The sequence below is a fragment of the Prosopis cineraria genome, unplaced genomic scaffold (assembly GCF_029017545.1).
Source record: "Prosopis cineraria cultivar Desert tree isolate PC_DT_omini unplaced genomic scaffold, ASM2901754v1 PC12, whole genome shotgun sequence".
NCBI lineage: Eukaryota > Viridiplantae > Streptophyta > Magnoliopsida > Fabales > Fabaceae > Prosopis > Prosopis cineraria.
In genome coordinates this window covers 8,026,199-8,036,264 of record NW_026555343.1, presented here as the reverse complement: position 1 = coordinate 8,036,264, position 10,066 = coordinate 8,026,199, and the positions used below count along the sequence as shown (strand labels likewise).

General features: G+C 32.8%; 1 pseudogene; it reads right to left on the bottom strand.

Annotated features, from left to right (window-relative positions):
* Window positions 1-754: 754 nt before the first annotated feature.
* LOC129289044 (very-long-chain aldehyde decarbonylase CER1-like) lies at window positions 755-9,636 on the bottom strand (annotated as a pseudogene).
* Window positions 9,637-10,066: the final 430 nt, after the last annotated feature.

Below are 10,066 nucleotides of genomic sequence, written 5' to 3'. Positions count from 1 at the left end.
AATACAATATAAGGCATATATCATCTTTCTTATGTCATGTTAACCAAAACTTGATTCCTTTCTAAAGGTATTGGAGGGAAAACTGTGTATGGTTTTGGTTTTGTTGGGTGATGAGGTAGTGTTTTAAAATCTACACGTTCTTGACATTAATTTGAGCATTTATAAGCCAATTAGTAATTCAATCCTGGCTAGTGGAAAATTTTACGGTTAGGTTCCATTTAATTTTTATTTTTTTCCCTTTATTCATCTCAATTCATTTTCTCATTATTTACGCATTGGCATCTCGTAAAGTGTCCATTATTCTTGGTATATGTACATATCATTTAGGTGTCAAATTGTGTTCATAGATAGTTTTTAATTTCAGAATAACAATGTGCTTCAAATAACGAGTAACTTAGTCCGTGGTTGATGGATACAAAAATATTAAGGACAACACTGATTTATAAATGTTTTTTTTTCTGTAAATGATACCTAATAAAATATACTGATAAATACAAGTGGAACTAACCCAAACTGGACAATTTTATTACTTATCATTTATAAATGGAACAACAGAGAGAATGGAAAATGTCTACAACCAAACATTCATTCATACTAAACCACAAGGCCAACAAAAAACAGAATTATATTGGAAAATATTAAAATTCACTTGATAACAAATTGCAAAGAGATCATATAATCTCTTATTTTAGTAATAACAAAATAGACTTAAAATCATGGGATACGCAAATAAGTTCTCATTTGACGAAGGAGGCTAGTGAATATGATCAAGTGAGGGCTTTTGGTTTGATGGTTTCTCCTTTTGCTTATCATTATCCTTGGGTGGCTTGTACATCAATGGCTCTTCCATGCGTGCTTCCTTTATAAGAGGCGGCATTGGCATCGATTGTTTTTCAACCAGAGACTGATAATAATATTCAAAACACGAAGTGGCGAGAAACACCACTCCAAGAAGGAACAATAGCAAGTGTTTAGAGGACAGTGTTGAACTCAACTTGTGTTGACGGGAGAAATATTTAAGTAAATTGGGTGTATCATGTCATTTGTGGTTTGTCCAATAAAAATATGACATTTAGAAGACAATAAATATAAATTGATTATGATGTTAATAATAGTAAAGAAAGAAAAGGTAAGAAATCAAATATGTATTCTGTTATAAAATTAAAATCAATTTTAAAAGTTTCACATAAGATTTTATTTAGATTACTTGAGGTATTTTAATTAGATAGATTACAAATAATGTAATATACCCAATCTGCCTAAGTATTTCTTGTGTTGACGGTGCACATAATAAAATACATTTAATAAATAAAATAATGATAAAAATAAAAGTCTAGCTAGCTGGCTGGTGTGAACTCGATCACTATATCTCTATGCATGCATATCAGCAAAAAATTGGAAATTATTTATGTTTTCTTCCACTTTTTTCTCCTGCCAGTTTAAAAAAAAAAATTTGCTGGTAACCTTTGCAAGACTTAATCATTGATTTAGATATTTTATTGACACACACACACCCCCCCAACTTATTTTAGTGAAGAAATTCATTTTGTCCTCTTAAGAGACTTTATGTTATATTAAGCATTAAATAAGAAATTCAAGCTGTGAATTATGAATTTTTACTTATAAATTTTAAAGTTATAATTGTACGTGAACCAAATTAATGGGAATAGTATTGTCTTTGCACCTCGACCATAATTTATATTCAAATCCCTAAAACCTTGATTATAATTTCTAGATTATATGGTATTTATTTATAAATAAGCCTATTATACAAGAAATATTTGTACTTTTCCCAAAAATCAATGACTTTCGATGCTGAGCTAATTTGGGTTCCATTATCTACTCTTTTCTAAACGTTTTTCCTTTATTTCTTTGTCATTAAGTACTGTTTTTCCTTAAAATATCAATATATTGTCATAGGTCATACCCAGAAATCAAATTTAATTAGTCAATATAAAACCTTGTTATTCTTTCGGCCTATAGAGATTATGGCTGCTATAGCATGTAAAATCCCTAAAACCGTACCTTAGTGCAATCGTGGAGCAATGGATTCATGGACCTTAAAGTAGATTATAAGAAAGAAGAAAAGAATTTTACAGATTCCTCAATTTATTTTGTACATTAAGCTTTTTGATGATAACAAAATATGATAAAATATTATCTTGGCGAAATGTAATGAGAAGGATGATAAATAAATAAAAGATAGAAAGTTAAAACTTTGCAGGCTACCAACCTCACAACAATGCATGTTTGAGATTAAAGGAGGAGCCATCATTGCTGGAGTGTAGTGGTAGAAGCAATACTTTCGTAAGTTTTTGGGTGGGAATTGAGAAAATGGTATGAATAGTGATCCTTTTGGTGCTTTCATTTGTTCATTTTCCTCCCATCGATCTCCCACTAACCATATCTGGACAATGTTACATCATGTAATAAGTAAAAAAAATCCATTAAATAAGAAGGAAAATGTGAAGTAAAATTTCACCAACATTAATCAATGGCAAAGTGTCGAAGTTGTTGAATTTTTCCAAATGTGTTTACCTTCTTCTCATGATAAGTTGTTGAAAGAGCAAAACTTTCTTTTGGCTTTGTGTTGAGTCTCTGACGAAGCTTCGTGAGCTCATCTTGATATAATGTAGTCACCTGAAAACCAAATTTTGAGATCTCAATAAATTAATCATATTAGTGTAACTTTATTTTCATACAATTTATTACTGATCAATGCCGTCCCGCTTTCAAAAGTTTCATGGAATATGTGTGTGTGTGTTAGGGCAGGTGAGGGTGTGTATCATCTCAGTTTTTGTATGGTTTAATTTCAATAACATCTTGAATATGTTTATTGACCCTATTTCAAATGAAGTTAAAATAAATTTGTCCAAACTGATCCCCTAGTCTAAATGAAACTAACAATATCTCAGACACTCATAATTAAGAATACCTAACAAACCCGCAAGTGGCGTTTGGATTGGTTAATTTGGATTTGAATTTCAATTTTAAAATTTTACATTTTAAATTTCACATTTAAAATTCATATATTTAAAATCATTTGCTTAGGTAGTTTAAAAAATTTTAACTAAAGAAGAGATATGAAATGAGATTCAAAACAAACATTGAAAAAAAAAATTAGAAGATGTAAGTTTACCCCTATTTTGCAATGAATGAGAGATAAGAAAATATACGAGAGTTTTAGAGGCATTAATAGTAAAAATGCAAAGAGGATGAGAGGTTTGAAAAAGTGATTAGAATTTTAATAATAGGATGTAGAGAAAATTTGAAATTACAAAAGAAATATAATAAGTAATGGATTTGGAATTCAGATTCAACTTTATAAATTTTTATGTACGCAAATGCGGGATTTGATCAAAATATAAATCCAAGTCCCCATTAGTCTAAGCACACTATCAATGTAATTCACAAAGATGATTAAAAGAACCCCCAAGACATTTTAATGACGTACATAAGGCGGAGCTAAATTATACCTCTCTAAACAAATACAATGACAAATGACCCTTTATAAGTAGGATCCATAACCAACTCATGCAAATTTATATACGATTTTAACTAACAAATACAAGATCAAACATAATATATCTAACAAAATTGTTGGGCATAAGTTGTCTTAAGATTTTCGTCCTAGTCTTTTCAAATGAATACAATGTCTTGTATTCACTTAATTAGACCAAGACCTTGGACCCATTCTGATTTTAGTAGACCAGCTAGTCAACTAAAATAGTTCAGGACAAGGAATTCCATGTGCTAGCTTACCTGAACATGTCTTTCACACAAATAATCGGCTATAGCAAAAGAAAGCTTATCAAAGTTGCCTCGTAGAAGAACTTGATGCGTCCCTTTGGGAAGCCTGTTCACAACTATAGCGGCAGCTAAACTATTTCCATCTAAAATCCTTACCTTCAGTTTTGGAAACTTCTGAATATAAAATTCACCGTTTGCATTCAGCTCTTCTTTCTGCATGTACCCATACTACAGGCTTCAATATTTCAATTTTTTTCCAAAAAAAGAAAATGAGGGAAGTGGTGTGATGTGAACTTGTCAACCTGATTGAAAAGCCCCAGGCCAAGAACTTTAACACAAGAAGAGTCAGCCTCAAGAATGGCCTCTTCAGTTATCTTGTTCAGTCTTTTGCTGTACCGTTTTGAGTGATACTGTATAATAAAAAAGGAGAATGTCACTGTGATAAAATGTAACACACGTTACAACAATATAATAATGTCTATGTTGAACTAAGCCAAAAATTCTTACTTCTTCTGTAAATCGTGGCACGACCCATGATTGCAAATTGAGTAGTTTCTTAAAATTATTACTTTCTGAGACAAAAGTATGACCAAAGATCCAAGCCATTAGCTTCAAAACAATCGTGAATGGCCACATCAAAGTAAGGCAAAATTTTGAAGTTTGAGGTTTGCAGGCCAAGGAAACAAACCCTAAAGGAAGATGATAGATGGAAACTGACGTTGTTAAATGAGTTAAGTGAACCACATCTGGAGAATCTCTTGGTCTCTTCGAGGATGTTTCATAAGTATCATCTGTAGATTCATCTACGGTGCCATAAATGTAGTCATATAAGGGCATGACAAGGGAATAATTTGTCCTGAATTTGGTATGATGCAGTGAATGAAACCTGTGGCCATGATTTCTTGAGTTAACTATCCCTCATCCAACATTAGAAGAAAAAAGAATATATAGAAAAATGATAATTATTATTATGGTATTACAAAAAAATAATAATAGTCCACAAATGTTATGACATGAAAAACAGATCTAACATTTGGATTTGGAGAAAAATGGTCAACTTTTGTTTGATGGAGTTTCCAAGGTTAATTACCATTATTTCCACAAAAACCAGGTATGGAGACTTGAAATTATACTTCCAGCTAGGTTCGTTGATCTCGAAAATTTATTTGACTTTGTCGGGTCGATTAAACACTTAATAAATGTAATAATTTCTCCTGGTCTCATTGTTCCATTTTCATTTCTCTAAAAATGTTATAACTATCTTCAACATATGTATATGCACGGTGATTCAATTTTTTTCTTTTTAATTATTAACTTTCTAATCCTTTTGTTGCTTCAATTACGCATGTGTTATGTGTGTTGAGCACAAGACTAAAGAGAGAGTCCATTCTAAAAAAACTAGCCTATTAATAAGAGAGCCCTTCAAACTTATAAGTGCCGCTCAACTTGTGAGGATCTCCAATGTGGTCGAGAGCCATTGTCCTTGGCAGCTTCACTTCATGGCACTATACTTGACCTTCTACTGATCAAAACCCTCCATAGATAGCTCTTTCTGTGACACTGGCATCTCAATGAAAGTACCAATGCGACAAGCACAAGCCAAAGGAAGAGCCTATTTCAAAAGACTAGTCTATTTGGTGGGAGAGTCTCTTGAACTTATAAATCCCATTCAATTTGTGATGCTCCTTGATGTGGGAGCTATGACAATGCTCAAAGAAAAAGCCCATTTTAAAAGACTAGCCTATTGGGTGGAAAAGTTCCTTGAATTTATAAATCTCACTCAACTTGTGAGGCTTCTCGATGTAGAACTCATGAAATTGTGCAGTATTATGCTAACAAAATAGAAATTATTCAAGAATTTATTATATTGCAATTGCTACAACTTGTTTTGGATATTATCAATAAACTAATGATTTTAATGAGTATAGAACTTGACAAAAACAATGGAAGATGGAACCAAGCACAAAGATGGAGAAATTTGTCACGCCTCAAAAATAGAAGGTGACTGGCACGGGTGTGCATTACTCACACATTCCCGTAAGCTTCAAAATGAACATTTATTCCAATTTACAAAAAGAAAAGAACAAAATTTAATCAAATCACATAAGAATTAAAATAACTCCTTTAAACTCATTATCATAAGAAAGTGTCGACGTTTTGTAGTAATTTCAGCAGAACCTCCCTTGTAACTAGGATCTCCCAAAAATTCTACAACAAAATTTTTTTTTACAAATAACAGTATAAATTAGGAGCGTAGCTCCTTCCAACCAACAACTAATATATAGACCAAAAATAAGATTTATCAACAACTTATATGGAACATCTACTCTTTCTTTCAAATCAAAAAGACATACAAATTATATATTTATATTAAAGCAACAATACCAATCAAAATGTCCACCCACTGTAGCTAGTTGCCTTTTAGAGGTCGATGGTGGGATCAGCGTCATCTAACAAATTTAAGACCAAAATAATTTTTCTAGTGAATAGCATTCCCATGGTAAAATTCTTAGAATTTAAATCAATAAACTCCAATAATGGTGTCAACTAATTAAAAATGATTTCACAAAGATTTGTAAGCCTATAAGTTATACCCATAATTGTAAAATAAGAGTAAATTGAAAAAAATTTATGTTATCATGCTTAAAGAAAACAATTTACTCACATATTCCTCAAAGTGGTAAAATTGTTAGCCAAAATCATATAAATTTTAAAAACAATTTAATCAACATTTAGAATTTTGAGAACTTAACAGAACAGGTTACAAACGTAAACACACAGTTCACGAGGGTAAATAACCAAATGCGGCTTATGTCATGAAAACAAACGTGGACACACCAGTCCACGAGGGTAAGTAACCAAACACAGCCGAAGCTACGAAACAAACGTGGACACACAGTTCACGAGGGTAAATAATCAAACGTGGCTCAAGCCACGAAATCAAATGCGAGTATAAAGCCCACGAATACTAAACGTAAGAATAAATCTCACGAAACAAACTAATTAGTGTTTAACCACAGCACGTTACGGGCTAACAGAACTACCGTTAGCAGCAGTGTTCTGCTTCGAGTTCTCTTAAAATCACGTTTCAAACATGCAAGAAAAACAATTACCATTGAAATAAATTATCATTCTTACTACCAAACTCGCATGAACTGTTTTAAATCTCAATATTTGTCAAAATCATAAACTTGCACTAATTGAGCATCCAATAAATTCAAAGTTTAATGACCATATAAGAATGCTTTCATCCATCTTGGAAATATATTTTCAAGAAAAAGGGCTATTAAAATTAAAAATAAATTAAATGGAATACTATTCACTTACTTGTGAAGTTTTAAATTCTCAAAATGTTCTTTCTTCAATTTCTACTAGGATCCTCTTCTTCCACACGTCCTATACGGTATTATTAAACAAAATTTAACAAATCGTCTTTAATTTACAAAGGTTTCCTTCTACTTCGCATATATCAACCATTATCATTTAAAATTCATCACCAAAATTCATGCTTTAAAATTTTTTCAAACATTTCAGTAGACATCTACATGAAGTCAATATTCAAGTAATATATCAAGACTATCCTCTTTCAATCTCTTTTTAATAAGTTCTTTAACATGAATTAATCCAACCAAGATTTAAATTCTATACCACTCACATACATATTATTATCAGGCTTCTTTAACATAGTTTCCTACCTCGAAATTTCCAGCTTACTTTCATTTTCATTTCTTTTTTTTTTTTTTACTCATCTTCTTGACACGCGTACGGATAGCAGCAGAACAAAGCAAAAGAAATGTTGTAACTTCACGCATATGGCAGCAACAACACACACTTTCTCTCACACGTATAACACGCTAACAATTAGAAGGTCCAAATTCCCTCACCTCAACTCAGCCGGCTTGAACAGTGGTGAACCGAGAGAAAGAAGAAACGAACGTGCTCTTGAACGCTGAACAGGGGAGATATAAGCTCAACGTTATCACTACACCCAACAACAGAAGAAGACTGATTCAGCCACATCAACACGAGCTCACAGTAACAGCCCTCCAGCACGCGAGACTTTGTGACTCCTCAGCCTAGAACAACACGTACAGACAGCATGCAGAGAGGACGCAGAAACAGGGAGCACAAACCATTAAAACAGAGCACAAAGCTCACGGTTGAGCTGGGAAGGAAAGACTCGTGAGAAAAACCTTCTAGCCTCAACGATCTGGTCCTTTATTCCATCCATAACTCAAACGTGACTGATGCAGGGAAAGCAACAGATCGAGAAGAAGAAGGAAAAAAAAAAAAAGACAGAGTCCACACGCATGGAGGAACGTCTGAACGTCACTGAACAGTGAGAGCCTTCTTGGTCGCGGGTGATAGCCAGGAGTAAAGAGGGGAGAGATGGTCGGTTATGGTAGAAGGTTAGAGAGCATTATTGAACACTCTCGAACTCTTTCTCTCTCTCTCTATGTGCACCGACTGGATAAGGAAGAAATAAAAGAGATTTATCGGAAGAGGGCATTATGCTAATTTCATATAAACTAGAACCAACTTACATATCCCTATTAGTATTAGATTTATTTATTATATATATATATATATATTTTTGGACTATTACAAAATTATAGCATGAAGCTAGAGTAAGGGAGACTTACGATGGCGTGTAGCAGAGATACTTGAACAAGGGAAAGATAAAATGTGTAACCAACAATGGAGCCTATGGAGATTGTTCTTGTAAACAATGTTGTTACTTGTGGTCTTGAAAATATAACAAAATATGCTAGCATTTCAGCAAACGGATGAATGACAGCTGTTCCAGAAAAAAATCAAACTAATGAGCAATGAAATCAAGTAATTCGTTAGTTTATTATTAGTACAGAAGCATAACATGTGTTAAAGGTCATTTATGTATTACTGAAAATTCTACATGCTTAGTTTCTCAAAACAAAAGAATTAAAATGTTTGACATGATTATTTGCACAAATGATAGAATTTTTGGGAATCCTTTTAACCATAAAATTCACCTTCTGTTAATAAACAAACTGAAAAGATCAGTTTTTTTCCCTAAAAAAAAAAAATCACAAACCAAAATGGTATATTATGGTCAAATAATTAGGACATAATCGATCAACTCTTGTGAACATGTCATGCTAGTGATTCTTCTGTTAAATGGCTAAAGAATATTTTCACCAATTTAGAGTAATTAATAATTTCTTTAATATGAAAAATAAGTCATCCTGAATTAACAGCACTAAATCTACCCTAACAACGGGTAAATTGGCGGGGGGGGGGGGGAATCATAAATGAATGAAGAGTATCATACCAGTAATAGGCTGGGTGACAATGGAAAAATGATGGTGAGAATGGTAGCGAGAATAAAGAAAGTGATGGTGAAGAGCTCTGTGAAGCCAATAATAAAAAACTCCATGAGATCAGCATGCAACAAAACTGTAAGAATCACACCATCTGTTCTCTATAAGGGTAACTTAGAAAATTGAGGAAATATCATGTATTCTATATAGAACAAGAGTCCATACAGCAAAATCTGGTCATCCCTGCAAGAATTGTTAACACAAATAACATTGGTTTCAAGAAAAGGAATAGCAACTTAATTATAAATAATTGAGAGAGAGAGAGAGAGAGAGAGAGAGAGAGTAGTGAACCAGTTGCTTTCTCTGTCAAGTTGATTAAAGTCAAGGTCTTTATCAACAATCCTGTTTTTGCCTGTCATAGTTCGATAACGAGAAACAGAAATCCACATTTGGTTGTGAAGCATTCTCACCAAAGAATTGGGAGTGCAAAATAGTAAGTTGGGTCATCTACATAATCATTAAACGCCACAGAATAGATGTTGTGGGCAAGCCATGGGGCTAACACCAAGTATTGATCAATGTTCATTGATCATCATGCAAACAGACAAAAGAGGGATATTGATGAGTTAGCTTTAATGCATACAAATTAAATTTACTACTGAAATCAGACCCCTTGTTAATCTACATGGAAATTACGTAAAGATATGCAATATATAGTAATTTTGATCTAAATATAATCGTAGATCGAAGTTGTCAGGCAAGCAAACAGCAGGCATTTTGATCTATTTTGTTGCCAATTCGCTATTAAAATAGGGCTTGGTTCCTGCTATTGCCAAAATGAGTAAAAATGCCTTATTGTTATTATTATGTGTGAGCCCCAACAGCAATCACATGTTGGCAGATAGCAGAGAAAATAACGGGTCTATGATGAAATAATGATTTCGTTCATGAAAAAATTATTTAGGAAGAGGTATTACCTCACTCTTCAACACACCTAGCACTGCTTAAAAATAGTT